Source organism: Mustela lutreola, chromosome X, assembly GCF_030435805.1.
Source record: "Mustela lutreola isolate mMusLut2 chromosome X, mMusLut2.pri, whole genome shotgun sequence".
NCBI classification, from domain to species: domain Eukaryota; kingdom Metazoa; phylum Chordata; class Mammalia; order Carnivora; family Mustelidae; genus Mustela; species Mustela lutreola.
The window spans coordinates 51,963,113-51,986,673 of record NC_081308.1 but is presented as its reverse complement, the minus strand read 5'-3'; positions in this window follow the sequence as shown (position 1 = coordinate 51,986,673).

Below are 23,561 nucleotides of genomic sequence, written 5' to 3'. Positions count from 1 at the left end.
GACTGTTTTTTACCTGTTCTATAAGCACATTAATTGATATTAAAACACATAAAAGCTCATTTGGGAATGAAAAAGAAAGTTTGAGGTGGTATTGATTTTTTTAATGATATTTGTATTTATGTGTATGATTACGCTTAGTTACACTTTGATTGAGTCCGAATGTGCCCTTCAACAATAATCCATGGGCTCTGGGTTTCCTGAAGTTGTATGTCATGGGGTGAACAGTTAGAAAAAGTGAATCCCACAAATTGACAACCCTATGGGGGTTTATATATTACACAAACACATTTGTTTGTTGACTGCCACTCCAGTACTTTCTGTGTCCTAGAGCTCTACCCATGTGGTGCAGGCTGCCCCTATCTGTGCTGGAGAATCATGACGAGGCCTTAGGCATCCCCACAGAGCTGCAGTTGCATCCTCTCATTTCCCACCTAGTTTGTGGGCATCCCCCTTTAGCTTGACCCTGACAGTGGACAGATCTCAGTATGAGCTGTCTGTGGGAAGAAACAAGATGTTGGGGGGGGTGGGCAGCGGTAGTTGTTGATGGGAAGTTTTAAGTGTCAGGTTGTATCTTGCAGTTTCCTGAACCCTGGCAGTGCAGGCCTGGGCCAACCTGGTATGTCTGTTTCACCAACCAAATCTTCCTCATGTGCCCAAGAAGTGAAACCATATTTGCATTTGCCACCAGAATCAACTAATACTAAATAATAGTTGAGAATTCCAGCTTGATTATAGTGAGTGGAAAATGGACCACTCTCTGGTTAATTCTTACATATGATTTTACTGTTCATCTTCATAAAAGGGATAAGAAATAAGGAAATGTGGATTATCAGTTTGTTTTCACTCTCATGACTCACTGCAGTTATAATTTTCAAAATACCAAGATGTTTTTCGAAAGTATTTTTTTTTTTTTTTTTTGTGGAGGGAGTAGGGACTAAGACTAAGGAAAGCATTGTTCTATCAAGCAAGAGAAGTCGTTTTCAATTTATGGTATGATGGGAAATCCATCTCGTATGTCCTATTTGGATAACAGAGCTCACTTTTAATTTTTTTAAACTTCCTTTGATTTTTTAATTGAAATATAGCTGATCCACAATGTTGCATTAGTTTCAGATATAAAACACAAGATTTGACAAGTCTGTATGTTATGCTGCGTTCGCCATACTGTACCACCAACCATATTCCCTATGCTGTGCCTTTCATCCTGCAACTTATTAATTTTGTAACTGGAAGCCTGTTATCTCCCACTGTATTTCACGCATTTTGCCTGTCTACCCGCTGCCGCCTCTTTGGAAACGATCAATTTGTTCTCTGTAGTTATGGGTCTCTTTCTGTTTTTCTGTGTGTTCAGAGAACTTTTTAAGATAACTTGGTGCCTTTAAACATATTCCTTGATTTACATTATTTTGGATACGTATTTGCCATGTTACCCAATTAGTTATGTAATGACTTCAAAATTTGGGGGCTTAAAACAACCCTTTTGTCATATTACATATGTTTTGGGGGTCAGAAATTAGGGCAGGATCTCATGGGGCAATTTTTATGCTTAATACGGCATTAACTGAGGTCAGTGGGTGGTGGCCTTCAGCAGGCGGCTGCTTGGTCTAGAGGATTCAGGATGACTTTATGCACATGCCTGTGACTTTGATGGGTACAGTTGGGAGATGAGGCTCAGCTGGCCCTCCACTTCCGTGCAGTCTTTGTAACAAGGTTGTTGGACTTCTTTCCTGTCCACTCAGAGCTCCAATAGCAAATGTTCCAAGAGAGGAGTTCCTTTTGGACTTGGGCCTGAAACTGACACGTTTCTTCCACTCTCTTCCACTGTTTAATACAGTCACATAGCCCATGTGAATCAAAGGGAATGGGGAGTCAGAGGATTTGTGATCATTTTTTAATGTGCTACATATATTCATATGTGCATTTTTTCCCGTTTCTCTGACCTGTGGAAAAATGGAAGTTATTGATCAAAGACTCACAGGTTATCAAGCTGTACGAGAGACTTCAGACTTAATCCAACCTCCATACTTTATAGATTAAAGAATATATATGTAGGTGCACATGTACATCTCCATATCAGTTATTATATATACACTTGTATATCACTAAAAATGGTATCTGTGGATCAGCCAATTCTTCTATTTTCATAGGAATGAAAAGGACTCGTCATTCCCCGGCAAATCTGAAGAAAGAAGCGAGAGCAAGAGTAAGGGAGAAAGAGAGTGCCCCCCGCGGGGGGCACCTGGGTGCCGCCCTCACCTCCTCCTTGGACCAACCTGTGGCCCCGCCCCCCCAACAGGCACACTCAGAGGGCGCTAGAGGCGCTCAAGGAGGCTAGCCCCAAGGCTCCCTGGGCTTAGCTGCTCCCTGCTGCTCCCTGCCACGGCAGCACCAAGGGCGGGGGGGGGGGGGCGAAGGCGGCCTCCGCTGAGGGACACTAGCCCTAGCAGGGCGGGCAGCACCTCGGGCACCTCCCGCTCGCCCTGGGGCCTGTCACTTCTCTCCCCACCCCTCCCACTCTCAACCATTGTTCCCTTCTGTGAAGGGTTTTTATACTTGGTTTTAGGGCAAGAGCACAATTGAGTGTGAGGGGGGAAGGGCAGGGCAAAAAGAGAGACCCAGTGGACTCTGCCCTGATCCCAGGGCTTGCCTCAGGGCTCAATCTCAAGAGCCTGAGATCACCACCTGAGCCAGAACCAAAGAGTTGGGCGCTTCACTGAGGGTGCCACCCAGGTGCCCCTCAGCTGTTGTGGACCAATTTCTGGAGAGGGGTGCCTGCGTGGCTCTTAGTTCAGCAAATTACTTGGGCTCAGGTCATGACCCCGGTCTTGCAGGATCTCCTCCCGCCTCGGGCTCCCAGCTCCTTGGGGAGTCGGCTTCTCCCACTGACCTTCTCCTCTCTCATGCTCTCTCTCACTCATTCTCTCACAAAGAAAGAAAGAAAAGCTTTCCAAAAAATGTCTTTAGCCTTGTTTTATGGGCTTTAATATGGTTGATCTCAATGAGTTTTCTCATCGGATGCAGACAACTTGAGGATAGCCATGTGTTTCTAAAAAGGTCCTTTTGTGTTCTGAAATGTCTTCTTTCTCTGTTCATTTATCAGGTGTCTTTCCACTGTCTCTTCTCAAGACCTAGGAAAAGTAGCCTTTGAGGATTCGTTTGGGTAAGGTCTAGTCCTTTTCATCCTTTTTCTTTCCACAAAATGTATAGTAGCCTCCGCATCCTTCTAAGTAGAGTTTATTTTTCACTGCCCTATTGAGGTCTTTTCTTTCAATAGAATTTGAGTCATTCACTCTGAAGGTCATTGTTGAAATGTTGAATTTGAAGTCTACTACCTCACTAGGCGTATTTTCTTTTTCCTGTCTATTCCTTCTTCCCTTTCCCTTTATAACTGCCTTCCTTTGATGACCTGAGTCCTTTGGAGGCTAATCTCTGCCTTCTTTGATTGGCTGTCACAGGGGAAGTCAGAGATTAGTAGGTATATCTGACCCTTTTTACAGTTGTTCTCCTTTTCTTTAGGGAAGCTCTAGAGTCAGCTTTCTCGGAGGGATCATTTCATCCCGCTCCTAACTCATGCTCCTTACCGGGTCTCTACTGAATATTGTGACTTAGCCAGAAGAACACTTCCCTCTGGCTGGTAGGAACTCCAATGACCTCTAGCCTTGTAGGAGTCTTGGCAACCATCTGGTTCCGTTGCCTTGACTCTTTGTCACAACCCTGGAGCATTTTCTAAGATACACACTGCTTCCTGTGGACCAAGGACTCAAGAGGACTCCAGTGTGTATTTTCAAGAGCTTGTTTTCTACTTGAATTCTGTCTCTCTGGAACCCATGGCGTTTTCATCACTCCACCCTTCCTGAATTCCCAATCTCTCTTTCCTCACACCAGAGAAACTCCCATCTTTTCCTTGGAATCTCCTCCCTACCCTCACCATCCAGAATTCCTCCAGGTGAAAAGCCGAGTGAATCCTGGGGCTCAGTTTATTTTTTTTTTATTTTTTTTGCTTGTTTTTCTTTTCACAGGGTTCACAAATGTGCATTCATTTTCAATGTTTTAAAGAGTTAGATATATAGATATATATAAAGAGAGATAGATATAGACATATCTATATCTATATAGATAGATACTTTTTTCTTTTCAATTCCCCATGGGCTTCTGGTTGGTTACTTTTCCTCTCACAGGGTTTGTATTAGTTTTCTAGGGGTGCTGTTACAAGATACCACAAGCCTAGAGGCTGAAACAACAAAGTGGACAGAATTTGAGTCGTTCACTCTGAAGGTCATTGCTGAAATATTAAATTTGAAGTCTACTACCTTGCTAGGCATATTTTCTTTTTCCTGTCTATTCCTTCTTCCCTTTCCCTTTTGAACTGCCTTCCTTTTTATAACATGAGTCCTTTGGAGGCTACTGTCTGCCTTCTTTTATTGGCTGTCACATGGGCAGTGAGAGATTAGTAGGTAATTCTGACCCTTTTTACAACTAACTAACTCAGGCTCCTTACCCGGTCTCTACAGAATATTCTGACTTAGCCAGAGGAACTCTTCCCTCTGGCTGGTTGTTACTCCAATGACCTCTAGCCTTGTAGGAGTTTTGGCAACCATCTGGTTCCATTGCCTTGACTCTTTGTTAGTACCTGAAGTATTTTCTTAGACACACACTGCTTCCTATGGAGCAAGGACTGAAGAGGACACCAATGTGTATTTTTGCAAGAGTTTGATTTCTACTTGACTTATTTTTCTCTTGAACCCATGGCCTTTTCATCACTCCAGCCTTCCTGAATCCCAATCTCTCTTTCCTCACAGCAGGGAGACTTCCATCTTTTCCTTGGAATCTCCTCCCTACGCGCACCATCCAGAACTATTCCAGGTGAAAATTCGAGTGAATCCTGGGGCTCAGTTTTTGTTTGTTTGTTTGCTTGCTTTCCTTTTCACACGGTTTTCAAATGTCCGTTCGTTTTCAATGTTTTAAAGAGTAATTTATGTAGATATAGATATAGACATATCTATATATATAGGTAGATTTTTTTTTCTCTTTTCCAATTCCTAATGGGCTTCTGATTGGTTACTTTTCCTCTAACAGGGTTGTATTAGTTTTCTATGGATGCTATTACAAGATACCACAAGCCTAGAGGTTGAAACAACAGAAGTGGACAGTATCACAGTTCTAGAGGCTACAGTGCTCATAGACCATGCTCCTTTTGGAGGTATTATGGGAGGATCTGTTCCAGGCCCCTTTCCCAGCTTGATGTATTTGGACTTTGGACTTCTTCACATGGCCCTCTCCCTCAGTGCATATCTGTGTATCCACAGTCTCCCTTAGAAGGACACAAGTCCTCCTGAATTAGGGGCCCAGGCTATTCAAATATGATCTCATTCACGCTAGTTACATCTCCAGGGACACTATTTCCAAATAAGGTCACAAACCCAGGTGCTGGGGTTTAGGACTTGGATAGTATATATGCATACACACAGAAAAACACACACACGTGTGTGTGTATGTCTCTCTCTATATATATTTATATTTACATTTATATTTATATGTACATATACTTTTTTATTTTTTTTGCCTAATAAAACATTTTTGTTCAGAATCTCAGTCTTCCTTCCTTTCAATAGAATATGATTCGCGGGGCACCTGGGTGGCTCAGTGGGTTAAAGCCTCTGCCTTCGGCTCAGGTCATGATCCCAGGGTCCTGAGATCGAGCCCCGCATCGGGCTCTCTGCTCAGTGGGGAGCCTGCTTCCTCCTCTCTCTCTCTGCCTGCCTCTCTGCCTACTTGTGATCTCTGCCTATCAAATAAATAAATAAAATCTTTAAAAAAAAAAAGAATATGATTCATATGCTTTTGGTGCCTCCTGAACAATTTGAACACCTCTACCTCCTCAATTTCCATGAAAGTTTTTCTTACCTAAAGTCGTCTGCCATTTATTTTTAAAAACAGTTGGCATCTTTTTGCAGTTTACAGTGTTTTTGGTTTGAGTATATGTTTATAGGCTGATGAAGGTGACTTTCGTCCTACTCTTTCGTTCTGAATTTGTTCCTTTTTGGGAAAGTAAATGTTCTACTCTTTAAAAACAAGGACCTAGAAAAGCGAAATGGTTCTTTTTTGTGAGTCTGCATTCCATTTTCTCATTTTGCATGTGCTTTATGTGACCACAGTTTTGGGGGCTGACAGCATTTATCAGCATTTAAAAGAAAAAAATGAAATTAAATTTAAATTAATTTAAATTAAATATATTTAAATTTAAAATTTAAAAAACAAATTAAAATTTAAAATTAAAAATGTAAATTAAGTTCATTGGAAGGGGACGTGAAACATGAGAGACTAAAGACTCTGAAAATCAATCTGAGGGATTTGTAGGGGTGAGGGGTGGGAGGTTGGGGGAACCAGGTGGTGGGTATTAGAGAGGGCACATATTGCATGGAGCACTGGGTGAGGTGTAAAAACAAGGAATACTGTTATGCTGAAAATAAAAATTTAAAAAACAAACAGAAAAATTGAAAAAAAACTTAAATAAATACTTTTAAAGAAAAAATGTATTTTAAAAAAGGGATCTATGACTTTCTTTTTTTTTTCTTGTTACTGTCAATGACATGAAGACAAAGTCAGCCTAACCTAGCCCTGTCAGCTATTAGCATGATCACTTATTTCAATGTGGAGTTAATTTAAAATGAACACTCTGGGAGAAATAAACTATATAAATCAAATATATAAGCATTATTCTAAAGTTTTGGACTTTGCTTTAAGAGAGTTGGCATATCTTTAGTTTCACTGTGAGAGCAATAATCAGTCACTGGGGTATCTAGTAGGATATGTAAACTGGAAGCAAACTGAAATGAATGCTAATATATACATCCATATACATGTATGCATTGTTTATACAGTATAAACATATATTAAATCTCATGGCTTTGGAAGAAAGTTCTGAACAGCTCTAACATGATAGAGAATATTGCAAAATAGAATATGTAGACTTTCAAATTGTAATTCAAAGTTTTGTGACAATTGTCAATATTTGCCAAACTTTTCAGTAGGTTCTTTGATGCCTGATTCTTTATTTGGGTATCAGAAAATCTTTTCCCATATGGAAGCTTTACACATATTCCTAAGCCATATGGAATAGACACTTTGACTTATATGCAAAAGATTTGTGGTCTTTGCAGAGTCATTACAATTTCTCTTGTGGTACAGATGAAGCCATAAATAAATATATTTATATTTATTTATAAATAAGTATATTTATATATATATATACTTTATACTTTATTTATACTTATAAATAAGTATATTTATAAATATACACATATTACATAAATTGTCTCATATGTTTTTGATTATCTTACTTGCTCTTACTCATCAGAGGTAAATCACTGCATAGGCCCATACTTAAAGGAAGTGTGCACAGTAGGTTTCATCAAATATAATATTTTTCTTCTCTTTGTACCCTCATCCAATTCCAGTAAGTACTTTACTTACACTAAATCCCGTCAACTTAACCTGTACTGGTTATTCTTGTAAAAAAGAAATGTTAAAGAGTCTCAAAAACATGGTATTTTTTCCTTCTAAAATTTTGTCTCTTTTTTAATGTAAGCTAAAAAGAAAAGATAATCATTCTGTTAGAAACTTAGCCAACTGCATCTTCAGGTCTTCCTCTGTTATATATTTTTAGTATGTCCTTCATACTAAATCTCTAATAGTATTCATTTCACAGGCTTTTGTGCTCAGAAAGGACAATAAAGGAGACCTTGAGATTATAATAGCATTGACTAGTAATAAATGTGAGAATTTGATATCCAAAAAGGATAGCATTTGTTCAAGTTTACTTTGGTTTTAAAAATTAATATTTATTTATTTGAGTAATAAATTCATAAACCTAATTCATTCTTATATTTTTAAGTTCAACAGGCAAAATTTATTTTTCCATTTATAACTCAAAAAATATTAACAATCACTTCTCAGGAGACTGAGATTACTTTATAAACACATTAAAAAGTTAGCTTAGTGCACCTGAGCGGCTCATTCAGTTAAGCATCTGACTCTGGTTTTGGCTCAGGTGGTGATCTCAGGGCTGTGAGAAAGCCCCAAGGTGGGCACTTCACCCAGTATGTCTGCCTGTACCTCTCCCTTTGCCTCTGCCCCTCTCCCTTGCTCTCAGGAACATGCACGCACACACACCATCTCTTTCCCTTTCAAATAAATATATAAAATCTTTTTAAAAATTTTTAAATGTTAGTTTAGATTTCTTTAAATATTTTTAATTGCATCTATATCTATTTGGATAATTGTCCAATTTACAGACATATTTAAAATCTTTCATATATTTAACTCTTCTATACATAATAAACTTATAGACATGGACATCAAGTTCTCTTAAATATTCCAATATTATGCATAATCTTTTGATTTAAAACCACAAGACTAAAATGATTATGCAGGCTACACATTTTGAATTAGAATCCTTATCTAATGTTATTTTTAATGAGTGATGGTTGACATGAAGACTAATAGCCAATAACCTTCCAGATTCATGGTAAGAATGTGCTTTGAAGATAGGTCGGGCCATGTGATTTGTTCTGGCCAATAAAATAAGAGCAGAAGCAACATGTGTTGCTTTGATGCCAGAAAACTTCAAGAGGCAGTGCTATATTGTCTTCCCCAAGAAACATTGATCAGCATTGCTCCAGATCGTGGTGACTGTGTCAGTGTCAGTCCCTGGTATTTTCCTGTTCTTCCTTTTGTAACAACATGGGTGGAAACTGAGGGCATAATGCCAAGTGAAATTAGTCAGAAAAGAAAAATATCATGTGTTCTCTCTTAAATTTGGAATCTGAAAAAGGCTTTCTGCTTAGGCAAGCAGCAGCCGCATCCCGCAGACCCGACTCTGATTTTCCAAAGAATGCTGTGCTATCCCAGACGTGATACCCGGGCAAAGAGGCTTTCGCTGTATGCGGGTTTCTCCCACCCTGCTGCGAATACTAGGCTAAGGCAAGCAGCAACATCAGCCAGTAGAACCAACTCCGATTTCTCAGCAAATGCTGTGCTTTCGCAGAGGCTTTGGGCTTGGAGCCAACAGCACTTCGTCGCTGCTTCCTCAGCAAAGCTTTGGGTGTTCGCTCTTGGGCATCAGGAAAGAAGAGTTGCGGGAGAACTGGTTTCTCTTTGGCTTTGCTTTCCCGGGCTCCATTTTCGCGTCCTGGGTTCAAATTGTCAAGGCAAAATAAGCAGGCAGCCTCCAACCTGCAGCAGAGTGCGTGGCCTAGGATGGCACTCTTTGCACACTACCATCACCTGGCGTAGGCGAGGCTTGGCATTTTGCACTGGCGCTAAGGCGGACTCGGGGACAAGTTCTGGGCCTTCCCCACAGGAGAGGAGAGGTGACAGAATCTTTGCACACCAACCGTGCACTCGGATCGGGGGGCTGTTGGGGACTTTCCCCACTCCTTCCCCGGACATCCCGTGCATCCGCGAACCCTTTCACATCTTGGAGGAAGACGGCATCTGACTGCCCGTTTTTTCAGGAATGTACTTCTGTGAGTTCAGGGTAGGTGCCTGGTCACAAACTCATATCTGCACCTTGGACAGGTGACCAAGCAGCTGCTTTCCCCTTGGGCCCAGGGGCCCAGGACAGGCATGCCTTCTGCTCAGACTCCTTCCTCTAGTGGAGGAAGCGCCCATGCCCTAGTCTTCCCTTCGTGTCTCCTTCTCACCAGGGTTCCGTCTCTCCGCACAGAGAGCGGGTGACACTAGTCTTACCACCGACCCGCTGTTGCTGACAGGGCTGGCTCTCCTGCTTGCTACCGTTTCCGACAACAAGGCCTACTCCTCTTCCCCGGGGCAGCGTGCTGCACCTTCCGCAGACATGCTCCTGGAGAACGCAGTGAGAGATGTGTCCCTTTCCTTAAGGCTCTTCCCACAGTCGCAACCATGCTTCTCTCTCAGGCAGAGGGGATGCACGGGCAAACAGGATTTCGCTCCATGAGGGTCTATTACACGGTGCTGTGGTGACTAGCTCAGGCAAGCAACCGCAGCCTCCCACAGACCCGACTCTGATTTTCCAAAGAATGCTGTGCTATCCCAGACGTGATACCCGGGCAAAGAGGCTTTCGCTGTATGCGGGTTTCTCCCACCTTGCTGCGAATACTAGGCTAAGGCAAGCAGCAACAGAAGCCAGCAGAACCGACTCTGATTTCTCAGCAAATGCTGGTGCTTTCGCAGAGGCTTTGGGCTTGGAGCCAACAGCACTTCGTCGCTGCTTCCTCAGCAAAGCTTTGGGCGTTCGCTCTTGGGCATCAGGAAAGAAGAGTTGCGGGAGAACTGGTTTCTCTTTGGCTTTGCTTTCCCGGGCTCCATTTTCGCGTCCTGGGTTCAAATTGTCAAGGCAAAATAAGCAGACAGCCTCCAACCTGCAGCAGAGTGCGTGGCCTAGGATGGCACTCTTTGCACACTACCATCACCTGGCGTAGGCGAGGCTTGGCATTTTGCACTGGCGCTAAGGCGGACTCGGGGACAAGTTCTGGGCCTTCCCCACAGGAGAGGAGAGGTGACAGAATCTTTGCACACCAACCGTGCACTCGGATCGGGGGGCTGTTGGGGACTTTCCCCACTCCTTCCCCGGACATCCCGTGCATCCGCGAACCCTTTCACATCTTGGAGGAAGACGGCATCTGACTGCCCGTTTTTTCAGGAATGTACTTCTGTGAGTTCAGGGTAGGTGCCTGGTCACAAACTCATATCTGCACCTTGGACAGGTGACCAAGCAGCTGCTTTCCCCTTGGGCCCAGGGGCCCAGGACAGGCATGACTTCTGCCCAGACTCCTTATCAGAGTGCAGCAAGCGCCCCATGTCTAGACTTCCACTAGTGTCTCCTCAGTCATGTTTCCGTCTCTCCGCACAGAGAGCTGGTGACACTTGTCTTACCACCAACCCACTGTTTCAGACAGGGCCGGCTCTCCTGTTTGCGACCGTTTCCGACAACAAGGCCATCGACCCCTCATCCCTGGGGCAGCGTGCTGCACTTTCCCAGACATGTTCCTGGGGAGCGCAGTGACAGACGTGTCCCTTTCCTTAAGGCTCTTCCCACAGGCGCAACCGAGCATCTCTGTCAGGCAGCGGGGATGCCCGGGCCAAGATGATTTCGCTCCATGCGGGCTTATTACACCGAGCTGTGGAGACAAGCTCAGGCAAGCAGCAGCCGCATCCCGCAGACCCGACTCTGATTTCCCAAAGAATGCTGTGCTTTCCCAGACGTGATGCCCGGGCAAAGAGGCTTTCGCTGTATGCGGGTTTCTCCCAAAGTGCTGCGGACACTAGGCTAAGGCAACCGGCACGAGCAGCCAAGAGACTGCTATGATTTCGCAGAGGTTTTAAGCTTGCTGCGAACCGCACTTCGCTGCTGCTTCCTCAGCAAGACTTTGGGCGTTCGCTCTGTCGCGTCAGGGATTAAGAGCTGCGGGAGAGCTGGTGCCTCTTGGGCCTTGCTTCCCGGGCTCCATGTTTGCGTCTTGGTTTCACCGTGCCATGCCGAAATAAGCAGATACAGTCACAACCCTGCAGTGGCATGCGTGGCCTAGGATGGCACTCTATGCACACTACTATCTCCCGGTGTAGGCCGGTGCTCTGCCGCTCAGGTGGACTCGGCGACAAGGTCAGTGCCTTCCCCACGGGAGAGGAGAGGCGACAGGATCTCTGCACACCACTCGTGCACTGGGATGGGGAGCAGTGAGGGTCTCTCCCCACTCCTTCCCCGGACATCCCGTGCATCCGCGAACGCTTTCACATCTTGGAGGAAGACGGCATCTGACTGCCCGTTCTTTCAGGGAGCTACTTCTGCGAGATCAGGGTAGGCGCCTGGTGGCAAGCGCATGTCTGCGTCTGGGATAGTTGGCCAGGAACTGCTTTCCCCTTGGGCACAGGGGCCCAGGACAGACATGCCTTCTGCTCAGACTCCTTCCTCCAGTGGAGGAAGCGCCCATGCCCTAGTCTTCCCTTCGTGTCTCCTTCTCACCAGGGTTCCGTCTCTCCGCACAGAGAGCGGGTGACACTAGTCTTACCACCGACCCGCTGTTGCTGACAGGGCTGGCTCTCCTGCTTGCTACCGTTTCCGACAACAAGGCCTACTCCTCTTCCCCGGGGCAGCGTGCTGCACCTTCCGCAGACATGCTCCTGGAGAACGCAGTGAGAGATGTGTCCCTTTCCTTAAGGCTCTTCCCACAGTCGCAACCATGCTTCTCTCTCAGGCAGAGGGGATGCACGGGCAAACAGGATTTCGCTCCATGAGGGTCTATTACACAGTGCTGTGGTGACTAGCTCAGGCAAGCAACCGCGGCCTCCCACAGACCCGACTCTGATTTTCCAAAGAATGCTGTGCTATCCCGGACGTGATACCCGGGCAAAGAGGCTTTCGCTGTATGCGGGTTTCTCCCACCTTGCTGCGAATACTAGGCTAAGGCAAGCAGCAACAGAAGCCAGCGGAACCGACTCTGATTTCTCAGCAAATGCTGGTGCTTTCGCAGAGGCTTTGGGCTTGGAGCCAACAGCATTTCGTCGCTGCTTCCTCAGCAAAGCTTTGGGCGTTCGCTCTTGGGCACCAGGAAAGAAGAGTTGCGGGAGAACTGGTTTCTCTTTGGCTTTGCTTTCCCGGGCTCCATTTTCGCGTCCTGGGTTCAAATTGTCAAGGCAAAATAAGCAGGCAGCCTCCAACCTGCAGCAGAGTGCGTGGCCTAGGATGGCACTCTTTGCACACTACCATCACCTGGCGTAGGCGAGGCTTGGCATTTTGCACTGGCGCTAAGGCGGACTCGGGGACAAGTTCTGGGCCTTCCCCACAGGAGAGGAGAGGTGACAGAATCTTTGCACACCAACCGTGCACTCGGATCGGGGGGCTGTTGGGGACTTTCCCCACTCCTTCCCCGGACATCCCGTGCATCCGCGAACCCTTTCACATCTTGGAGGAAGACGGCATCTGACTGCCCGTTTTTTCAGGAATGTACTTCTGTGAGTTCAGGGTAGGTGCCTGGTCACAAACTCATATCTGCACCTTGGACAGGTGACCAAGCAGCTGCTTTCCCCTTGGGCCCAGGGGCCCAGGACAGGCATGACTTCTGCCCAGACTCCTTATCAGAGTGCAGCAAGCGCCCCATGTCTAGACTTCCACTAGTGTCTCCTCAGTCATGTTTCCGTCTCTCCGCACAGAGAGCTGGTGACACTTGTCTTACCACCAACCCACTGTTTCAGACAGGGCCGGCTCTCCTGTTTGCGACCGTTTCCGACAACAAGGCCATCGACCCCTCATCCCTGGGGCAGCGTGCTGCACTTTCCCAGACATGTTCCTGGGGAGCGCAGTGACAGACGTGTCCCTTTCCTTAAGGCTCTTCCCACAGGCGCAACCGAGCATCTCTGTCAGGCAGCGGGGATGCCCGGGCCAAGATGATTTCGCTCCATGCGGGCTTATTACACCGAGCTGTGGAGACAAGCTCAGGCAAGCAGCAGCCGCATCCCGCAGACCCGACTCTGATTTCCCAAAGAATGCTGTGCTTTCCCAGACGTGATGCCCGGGCAAAGAGGCTTTCGCTGTATGCGGGTTTCTCCCAAAGTGCTGCGGACACTAGGCTAAGGCAACCGGCACGAGCAGCCAAGAGACTGCTATGATTTCGCAGAGGTTTTAAGCTTGCTGCGAACCGCACTTCGCTGCTGCTTCCTCAGCAAGACTTTGGGCGTTCGCTCTGTCGCGTCAGGGATTAAGAGCTGCGGGAGAGCTGGTGCCTCTTGGGCCTTGCTTCCCGGGCTCCATGTTTGCGTCTTGGTTTCACCGTGCCATGCCGAAATAAGCAGATACAGTCACAACCCTGCAGTGGCATGCGTGGCCTAGGATGGCACTCTATGCACACTACTATCTCCCGGTGTAGGCCGGTGCTCTGCCGCTCAGGTGGACTCGGCGACAAGGTCAGTGCCTTCCCCACGGGAGAGGAGAGGCGACAGGATCTCTGCACACCACTCGTGCACTGGGATGGGGAGCAGTGAGGGTCTCTCCCCACTCCTTCCCCGGACATCCCGTGCATCCGCGAACGCTTTCACATCTTGGAGGAAGACGGCATCTGACTGCCCGTTCTTTCAGGGAGCTACTTCTGCGAGATCAGGGTAGGCGCCTGGTGGCAAGCGCATGTCTGCGTCTGGGAGAGTTGGCCAGGAACTGCTTTCCCCTTGAGCCCAGGGGCCCAGGACAGGCATGCCTTCTGCTCAGACTCCTTCCTCCAGTGGAGGAAGCGCCCATGCCCTAGTCTTCCCTTCGTGTCTCCTTCTCACCAGGGTTCCGTCTCTCCGCACAGAGAGCGGGTGACACTAGTCTTACCACCGACCCGCTGTTGCTGACAGGGCTGGCTCTCCTGCTTGCTACCGTTTCCGACAACAAGGCCTACTCCTCTTCCCCGGGGCAGCGTGCTGCACCTTCCGCAGACATGCTCCTGGAGAACGCAGTGAGAGATGTGTCCCTTTCCTTAAGGCTCTTCCCACAGTCGCAACCATGCTTCTCTCTCAGGCAGAGGGGATGCACGGGCAAACAGGATTTCGCTCCATGAGGGTCTATTACACGGTGCTGTGGTGACTAGCTCAGGCAAGCAACCGCAGCCTCCCACAGACCCGACTCTGATTTTCCAAAGAATGCTGTGCTATCCCAGACGTGATACCCGGGCAAAGAGGCTTTCGCTGTATGCGGGTTTCTCCCACCTTGCTGCGAATACTAGGCTAAGGCAAGCAGCAACAGAAGCCAGCACAACCGACTCTGATTTCTCAGGAAATGCTGGTGCTTTCGCAGAGGCTTTGGGCTTGGAGCCAACAGCACTTCGTCGCTGCTTCCTCAGCAAAGCTTTGGGCGTTCGCTCTTGGGCATCAGGAAAGAAGAGTTGCGGGAGAACTGGTTTCTCTTTGGCTTTGCTTTCCCGGGCTCCATTTTCGCGTCCTGGGTTCAAACTGTCAAGGCAAAATAAGCAGACAGCCTCCAACCTGCAGCAGAGTGCGTGGCCTAGGATGGCACTCTTTGCACACTACCATCACCTGGCGTAGGCGAGGCTTGGCATTTTGCACTGGCGCTAAGGCGGACTCGGGGACAAGTTCTGGGCCTTCCCCACAGGAGAGGAGAGGTGACAGAATCTTTGCACACCAACCGTGCACTCGGATCGGGGGGCTGTTGGGGACTTTCCCCACTCCTTCCCCGGACATCCCGTGCATCCGCGAACCCTTTCACATCTTGGAGGAAGACGGCATCTGACTGCCCGTTTTTTCAGGAATGTACTTCTGTGAGTTCAGGGTAGGTGCCTGGTCACAAACTCATATCTGCACCTTGGACAGGTGACCAAGCAGCTGCTTTCCCCTTGGGCCCAGGGGCCCAGGACAGGCATGCCTTCTGCTCAGACTCCTTCCTCTAGTGGAGGAAGCGCCCATGCCCTAGTCTTCCCTTCGTGTCTCCTTCTCACCAGGGTTCCGTCTCTCCGCACAGAGAGCGGGTGACACTAGTCTTACCACCGACCCGCTGTTGCTGACAGGGCTGGCTCTCCTGCTTGCTACCGTTTCCGACAACAAGGCCTACTCCTCTTCCCCGGGGCAGCGTGCTGCACCTTCCGCAGACATGCTCCTGGAGAACGCAGTGAGAGATGTGTCCCTTTCCTTAAGGCTCTTCCCACAGTCGCAACCATGCTTCTCTCTCAGGCAGAGGGGATGCACGGGCAAACAGGATTTCGCTCCATGAGGGTCTATTACACGGTGCTGTGGTGACTAGCTCAGGCAAGCAACCGCAGCCTCCCACAGACCCGACTCTGATTTTCCAAAGAATGCTGTGCTATCCCAGACGTGATACCCGGGCAAAGAGGCTTTCGCTGTATGCGGGTTTCTCCCACCTTGCTGCGAATACTAGGCTAAGGCAAGCAGCAACAGAAGCCAGCAGAACCGACTCTGATTTCTCAGCAAATGCTGGTGCTTTCGCAGAGGCTTTGGGCTTGGAGCCAACAGCACTTCGTCGCTGCTTCCTCAGCAAAGCTTTGGGCGTTCGCTCTTGGGCATCAGGAAAGAAGAGTTGCGGGAGAACTGGTTTCTCTTTGGCTTTGCTTTCCCGGGCTCCATTTTCGCGTCCTGGGTTCAAATTGTCAAGGCAAAATAAGCAGGCAGCCTCCAACCTGCAGCAGAGTGCGTGGCCTAGGATGGCACTCTTTGCACACTACCATCACCTGGCGTAGGCGAGGCTTGGCATTTTGCACTGGCGCTAAGGCGGACTCGGGGACAAGTTCTGGGCCTTCCCCACAGGAGAGGAGAGGTGACAGAATCTTTGCACACCAACCGTGCACTCGGATCGGGGGGCTGTTGGGGACTTTCCCCACTCCTTCCCCGGACATCCCGTGCATCCGCGAACCCTTTCACATCTTGGAGGAAGACGGCATCTGACTGCCCGTTTTTTCAGGAATGTACTTCTGTGAGTTCAGGGTAGGTGCCTGGTCACAAACTCATATCTGCACCTTGGACAGGTGACCAAGCAGCTGCTTTCCCCTTGGGCCCAGGGGCCCAGGACAGGCATGACTTCTGCCCAGACTCCTTATCAGAGTGCAGCAAGCGCCCCATGTCTAGACTTCCACTAGTGTCTCCTCAGTCATGTTTCCGTCTCTCCGCACAGAGAGCTGGTGACACTTGTCTTACCACCAACCCACTGTTTCAGACAGGGCCGGCTCTCCTGTTTGCGACCGTTTCCGACAACAAGGCCATCGACCCCTCATCCCTGGGGCAGCGTGCTGCACTTTCCCAGACATGTTCCTGGGGAGCGCAGTGACAGACGTGTCCCTTTCCTTAAGGCTCTTCCCACAGGCGCAACCGAGCATCTCTGTCAGGCAGCGGGGATGCCCGGGCCAAGATGATTTCGCTCCATGCGGGCTTATTACACCGAGCTGTGGAGACAAGCTCAGGCAAGCAGCAGCCGCATCCCGCAGACCCGACTCTGATTTCCCAAAGAATGCTGTGCTTTCCCAGACGTGATGCCCGGGCAAAGAGGCTTTCGCTGTATGCGGGTTTCTCCCAAAGTGCTGCGGACACTAGGCTAAGGCAACCGGCACGAGCAGCCAAGAGACTGCTATGATTTCGCAGAGGTTTTAAGCTTGCTGCGAACCGCACTTCGCTGCTGCTTCCTCAGCAAGACTTTGGGCGTTCGCTCTGTCGCGTCAGGGATTAAGAGCTGCGGGAGAGCTGGTGCCTCTTGGGCCTTGCTTCCCGGGCTCCATGTTTGCGTCTTGGTTTCACCGTGCCATGCCGAAATAAGCAGATACAGTCACAACCCTGCAGGGGCATGCGTGGCCTAGGATGGCACTCTATGCACACTACTATCTCCCGGTGTAGGCCGGTGCTCTGCCGCTCAGGTGGACTCGGCGACAAGGTCAGGGCCTTCCCCACGGGAGAGGAGAGGCGACAGGATCTCTGCACACCACTCGTGCACTGGGATGGGGAGCAGTGAGGGTCTCTCCCCACTCCTTCCCCGGACATCCCGTGCATCCGCGAACGCTTTCACATCTTGGAGGAAGGCGGCATCTGACTGCCCGTTCTTTCAGGGAGCTACTTCTGCGAGATCAGGGTAGGCGCCTGGTGGCAAGCGCATGTCTGCGTCTGGGATAGTTGGCCAGGAACTGCTTTCCCCTTGGGCACAGGGGCCCAGGACAGACATGCCTTCTGCTCAGACTCCTTCCTCCAGTGGAGGAAGCGCCCATGCCCTAGTCTTCCCTTCGTGTCTCCTTCTCACCAGGGTTCCGTCTCTCCGCACAGAGAGCGGGTGACACTAGTCTTACCACCGACCCGCTGTTGCTGACAGGGCTGGCTCTCCTGCTTGCTACCGTTTCCGACAACAAGGCCTACTCCTCTTCCCCGGGGCAGCGTGCTGCACCTTCCGCAGACATGCTCCTGGAGAACGCAGTGAGAGATGTGTCCCTTTCTTTAAGGCTCTTCCCACAGTCGCAACCATGCTTCTCTCTCAGGCAGAGGGGATGCACGGGCAAACAGGATTTCGCTCCATGAGGGTCTATTACACAGTGCTGTGGTGACTAGCTCAGGCAAGCAACCGCGGCCTCCCACAGACCCGACTCTGATTTTCCAAAGAATGCTGTGCTATCCCGGACGTGATACCCGGGCAAAGAGGCTTTCGCTGTATGCGGGTTTCTCCCACCTTGCTGCGAATACTAGGCTAAGGCAAGCAGCAACAGAAGCCAGCGGAACCGACTCTGATTTCTCAGCAAATGCTGGTGCTTTCGCAGAGGCTTTGGGCTTGGAGCCAACAGCATTTCGTCGCTGCTTCCTCAGCAAAGCTTTGGGCGTTCGCTCTTGGGCACCAGGAAAGAAGAGTTGCGGGAGAACTGGTTTCTCTTTGGCTTTGCTTTCCCGGGCTCCATTTTCGCGTCCTGGGTTCAAATTGTCAAGGCAAAATAAGCAGGCAGCCTCCAACCTGCAGCAGAGTGCGTGGCCTAGGATGGCACTCTTTGCACACTACCATCACCTGGCGTAGGCGAGGCTTGGCATTTTGCACTGGCGCTAAGGCGGACTCGGGGACAAGTTCTGGGCCTTCCCCACAGGAGAGGAGAGGTGACAGAATCTTTGCACACCAACCGTGCACTCGGATCGGGGGGCTGTTGGGGACTTTCCCCACTCCTTCCCCGGACATCCCGTGCATCCGCGAACCCTTTCACATCTTGGAGGAAGACGGCATCTGACTGCCCGTTTTTTCAGGAATGTACTTCTGTGAGTTCAGGGTAGGTGCCTGGTCACAAACTCATATCTGCACCTTGGACAGGTGACCAAGCAGCTGCTTTCCCCTTGGGCCCAGGGGCCCAGGACAGGCATGACTTCTGCCCAGACTCCTTATCAGAGTGCAGCAAGCGCCCCATGTCTAGACTTCCACTAGTGTCTCCTCAGTCATGTTTCCGTCTCTCCGCACAGAGAGCTGGTGACACTTGTCTTACCACCAACCCACTGTTTCAGACAGGGCCGGCTCTCCTGTTTGCGACCGTTTCCGACAACAAGGCCATCGACCCCTCATCCCTGGGGCAGCGTGCTGCACTTTCCCAGACATGTTCCTGGGGAGCGCAGTGACAGACGTGTCCCTTTCCTTAAGGCTCTTCCCACAGGCGCAACCGAGCATCTCTGTCAGGCAGCGGGGATGCCCGGGCCAAGATGATTTCGCTCCATGCGGGCTTATTACACCGAGCTGTGGAGACAAGCTCAGGCAAGCAGCAGCCGCATCCCGCAGACCCGACTCTGATTTCCCAAAGAATGCTGTGCTTTCCCAGACGTGATGCCCGGGCAAAGAGGCTTTCGCTGTATGCGGGTTTCTCCCAAAGTGCTGCGGACACTAGGCTAAGGCAACCGGCACGAGCAGCCAAGAGACTGCTATGATTTCGCAGAGGTTTTAAGCTTGCTGCGAACCGCACTTCGCTGCTGCTTCCTCAGCAAGACTTTGGGCGTTCGCTCTGTCGCGTCAGGGATTAAGAGCTGCGGGAGAGCTGGTGACTCTTGGGCCTTGCTTCCCGGGCTCCATGTTTGCGTCTTGGTTTCACCGTGCCATGCCGAAATAAGCAGATACAGTCACAACCCTGCAGTGGCATGCGTGGCCTAGGATGGCACTCTATGCACACTACTATCTCCCGGTGTAGGCCGGTGCTCTGCCGCTCAGGTGGACTCGGCGACAAGGTCAGGGCCTTCCCCACGGGAGAGGAGAGGCGACAGGATCTCTGCACACCACTCGTGCACTGGGATGGGGAGCAGTGAGGGTCTCTCCCCACTCCTTCCCCGGACATCCCGTGCATCCGCGAACCCTTTCACATCTTGGAGGAAGACGGCATCTGACTGCCCGTTCTTTCAGGGAGCTACTTCTGCGAGATCAGGGTAGGCGCCTGGTGGCAAGCGCATGTCTGCGTCTGGGATAGTTGGCCAGGAACTGCTTTCCCCTTGATCCCAGGGGCCCAGGACAGGCATGCCTTCTGCTCAGACTCCTTCCTCCAGTGGAGGAAGCGCCCATGCCCTAGTCTTCCCTTCGTGTCTCCTTCTCACCAGGGTTCCGTCTCTCCGCACAGAGAGCGGGTGACACTAGTCTTACCACCGACCCGCTGTTGCTGACAGGGCTGGCTCTCCTGCTTGCTACCATTTCCGACAACAAGGCCTACTCCTCTTCCCCGGGGCAGCGTGCTGCACCTTCCGCAGACATGCTCCTGGAGAACGCAGTGAGAGATGTGTCCCTTTCCTTAAGGCTCTTCCCACAGTCGCAACCATGCTTCTCTCTCAGGCAGAGGGGATGCACGGGCAAACAGGATTTCGCTCCATGAGGGTCTATTACACGGTGCTGTGGTGACTAGCTCAGGCAAGCAACCGCAGCCTCCCACAGACCCGACTCTGATTTTCCAAAGAATGCTGTGCTATCCCAGACGTGATACCCGGGCAAAGAGGCTTTCGCTGTATGCGGGTTTCTCCCACCTTGCTGCGAATACTAGGCTAAGGCAAGCAGCAACAGAAGCCAGCAGAACCGACTCTGATTTCTCAGCAAATGCTGGTGCTTTCGCAGAGGCTTTGGGCTTGGAGCCAACAGCACTTCGTCGCTGCTTCCTCAGCAAAGCTTTGGGCGTTCGCTCTTGGGCATCAGGAAAGAAGAGTTGCGGGAGAACTGGTTTCTCTTTGGCTTTGCTTTCCCGGGCTCCATTTTCGCGTCCTGGGTTCAAATTGTCAAGGCAAAATAAGCAGACAGCCTCCAACCTGCAGCAGAGTGCGTGGCCTAGGATGGCACTCTTTGCACACTACCATCACCTGGCGTAGGCGAGGCTTGGCATTTTGCACTGGCGCTAAGGCGGACTCGGGGACAAGTTCTGGGCCTTCCCCACAGGAGAGGAGAGGTGACAGAATCTTTGCACACCAACCGTGCACTCGGATCGGGGGGCTGTTGGGGACTTTCCCCACTCCTTCCCCGGACATCCCGTGCATCCGCGAACCCTTTCACATCTTGGAGGAAGACGGCATCTGACTGCCCGTTTTTTCAGGAATGTACTTCTGTGAGTTCAGGGTAGGTGCCTGGTCACAAACTCATATCTGCACCTTGGACAGGTGACCAAGCAGCTGCTTTCCCCTTGGGCCCAGGGGCCCAGGACAGGCATGACTTCTGCCCAGACTCCTTATCAGAGTGCAGCAAGCGCCCCATGTCTAGACTTCCACTAGTGTCTCCTCAGTCATGTTTCCGTCTCTCCGCACAGAGAGCTGGTGACACTTGTCTTACCACCAACCCACTGTTTCAGACAGGGCCGGCTCTCCTGTTTGCGACCGTTTCCGACAACAAGGCCATCGACCCCTCATCCCTGGGGCAGCGTGCTGCACTTTCCCAGACATGTTCCTGGGGAGCGCAGTGACAGACGTGTCCCTTTCCTTAAGGCTCTTCCCACAGGCGCAACCGAGCATCTCTGTCAGGCAGCGGGGATGCCCGGGCCAAGATGATTTCGCTCCATGCGGGCTTATTACACCGAGCTGTGGAGACAAGCTCAGGCAAGCAGCAGCCGCATCCCGCAGACCCGACTCTGATTTCCCAAAGAATGCTGTGCTTTCCCAGACGTGATGCCCGGGCAAAGAGGCTTTCGCTGTATGCGGGTTTCTCCCAAAGTGCTGCGGACACTAGGCTAAGGCAACCGGCACGAGCAGCCAAGAGACTGCTATGATTTCGCAGAGGTTTTAAGCTTGCTGCGAACCGCACTTCGCTGCTGCTTCCTCAGCAAGACTTTGGGCGTTCGCTCTGTCGCGTCAGGGATTAAGAGCTGCGGGAGAGCTGGTGCCTCTTGGGCCTTGCTTCCCGGGCTCCATGTTTGCGTCTTGGTTTCACCGTGCCATGCCGAAATAAGCAGATACAGTCACAACCCTGCAGTGGCATGCGTGGCCTAGGATGGCACTCTATGCACACTACTATCTCCCGGTGTAGGCCGGTGCTCTGCCGCTCAGGTGGACTCGGCGACAAGGTCAGGGCCTTCCCCACGGGAGAGGAGAGGCGACAGGATCTCTGCACACCACTCGTGCACTGGGATGGGGAGCAGTGAGGGTCTCTCCCCACTCCTTCCCCGGACATCCCGTGCATCCGCGAACGCTTTCACATCTTGGAGGAAGGCGGCATCTGACTGCCCGTTCTTTCAGGGAGCTACTTCTGCGAGATCAGGGTAGGCGCCTGGTGGCAAGCGCATGTCTGCGTCTGGGATAGTTGGCCAGGAACTGCTTTCCCCTTGGGCACAGGGGCCCAGGACAGACATGCCTTCTGCTCAGACTCCTTCCTCCAGTGGAGGAAGCGCCCATGCCCTAGTCTTCCCTTCGTGTCTCCTTCTCACCAGGGTTCCGTCTCTCCGCACAGAGAGCGGGTGACACTAGTCTTACCACCGACCCGCTGTTGCTGACAGGGCTGGCTCTCCTGCTTGCTACCGTTTCCGACAACAAGGCCTACTCCTCTTCCCCGGGGCAGCGTGCTGCACCTTCCGCAGACATGCTCCTGGAGAACGCAGTGAGAGATGTGTCCCTTTCCTTAAGGCTCTTCCCACAGTCGCAACCATGCTTCTCTCTCAGGCAGAGGGGATGCACGGGCAAACAGGATTTCGCTCCATGAGGGTCTATTACACAGTGCTGTGGTGACTAGCTCAGGCAAGCAACCGCGGCCTCCCACAGACCCGACTCTGATTTTCCAAAGAATGCTGTGCTATCCCGGACGTGATACCCGGGCAAAGAGGCTTTCGCTGTATGCGGGTTTCTCCCACCTTGCTGCGAATACTAGGCTAAGGCAAGCAGCAACAGAAGCCAGCGGAACCGACTCTGATTTCTCAGCAAATGCTGGTGCTTTCGCAGAGGCTTTGGGCTTGGAGCCAACAGCATTTCGTCGCTGCTTCCTCAGCAAAGCTTTGGGCGTTCGCTCTTGGGCACCAGGAAAGAAGAGTTGCGGGAGAACTGGTTTCTCTTTGGCTTTGCTTTCCCGGGCTCCATTTTCGCGTCCTGGGTTCAAATTGTCAAGGCAAAATAAGCAGGCAGCCTCCAACCTGCAGCAGAGTGCGTGGCCTAGGATGGCACTCTTTGCACACTACCATCACCTGGCGTAGGCGAGGCTTGGCATTTTGCACTGGCGCTAAGGCGGACTCGGGGACAAGTTCTGGGCCTTCCCCACAGGAGAGGAGAGGTGACAGAATCTTTGCACACCAACCGTGCACTCGGATCGGGGGGCTGTTGGGGACTTTCCCCACTCCTTCCCCGGACATCCCGTGCATCCGCGAACCCTTTCACATCTTGGAGGAAGACGGCATCTGACTGCCCGTTTTTTCAGGAATGTACTTCTGTGAGTTCAGGGTAGGTGCCTGGTCACAAACTCATATCTGCACCTTGGACAGGTGACCAAGCAGCTGCTTTCCCCTTGGGCCCAGGGGCCCAGGACAGGCATGACTTCTGCCCAGACTCCTTATCAGAGTGCAGCAAGCGCCCCATGTCTAGACTTCCACTAGTGTCTCCTCAGTCATGTTTCCGTCTCTCCGCACAGAGAGCTGGTGACACTTGTC